Source organism: Echinops telfairi, unplaced genomic scaffold (assembly GCF_000313985.2).
Source record: "Echinops telfairi isolate 266 unplaced genomic scaffold, ASM31398v2 ScPeMD7_3;HRSCAF=10, whole genome shotgun sequence".
NCBI classification, from domain to species: Eukaryota; Metazoa; Chordata; class Mammalia; order Afrosoricida; family Tenrecidae; genus Echinops; species Echinops telfairi.
Genome location: NW_022103899.1, coordinates 450,092 through 451,239, shown reverse-complemented (window position 1 = coordinate 451,239; position 1,148 = coordinate 450,092).

Genomic DNA, 1,148 nt, shown 5'->3' with positions numbered 1-1,148 from the left:
TTCACACCGTCACAGTCACACGTTGCTTGACATCACCTCACGCTTACCAGCTCTTCCCCCTCCCACCCCTTACTCTTCTCTCGAGCTACTTCTGACTTTGGGATCACTTCCCACACACTCGGATGCAGCACATTCTAAACTAGAAAGTGGAGAATAGATGAACGTTAAATTGGTGAGAGTATTTTTAATTTATCAGTCTGGGTAACATACGGTTGTTTGCTTTTGTCTCATTGAAAACCACCTTATAAAGTATCACGTAGAAAGGAAACGGTAGGTGCTAGGGGCTATGGTGGGTAGAGGGAGCAATTTTTGCCAAAGTTTTACCTTTTTCTTTTTTTAAACTTCAACATATGAGGGGTACCCCCTGCCCCACCAAAAAAAACCTGAATTGCACTGTGTGGAGCAGATCCATTGTGGAATGCATTTCCTCCTGCTAGGTGAGCATTAGGAACTCACTCTGAGGTAGTGCATCCAGCGGCATCACCTGGGAAGGGTCTCTCTGGTCACAGTGAATTTTTCTGTAAAAGCAATGTCGCTCACACCTCATTTTTTGTGATGGTCAATTAAAGAGAATAGCATGAGGTTGTGAAATTTTGCTTTCTGCTCAGGAAAAGTGCTGCAGAAACTGTTGTGATATTGAATACAGCTTACAAGGACAGTGCTATAGGGAAAACTCAAGTGTACAAGTGGTTTTCTCCTTTCCCAAAATGTGAACTGTCGATTGATGACCAACCTTGTTCTGGATACCTGTCAACTTCCCAAACAGATGAAAATGTTGACTTATAGTGTATTTGGAGTTCGTTCCACCAGGTCAGATTGTTAATCAAACTTTCTATTTAGAGGGTCTGCAAAGGTTGCGTAACAGTGTGCGATAAAATCGGCCTGATTTGTGGCAGACAGGGGACTGGTTTTGTCACCACAACAATGCACATGCTCATGTAGCCATCTCTGCACCAGTTTTTGACAAAAAACCGCATGCCTCTCTTGCCCCATGCACTGGACTCACCTGACCTCACTTGTTTGACTTCTTTTTGTTTCTGTGAATGAAGAGCAACAGGAAAGGACAGTGTTTGGATGATGTAGAAGAGGTGAAGAAAAAAAATGAGGGAAGTGATGTCGGCCAGCCAAACAGATGAGTTTGAAAAATG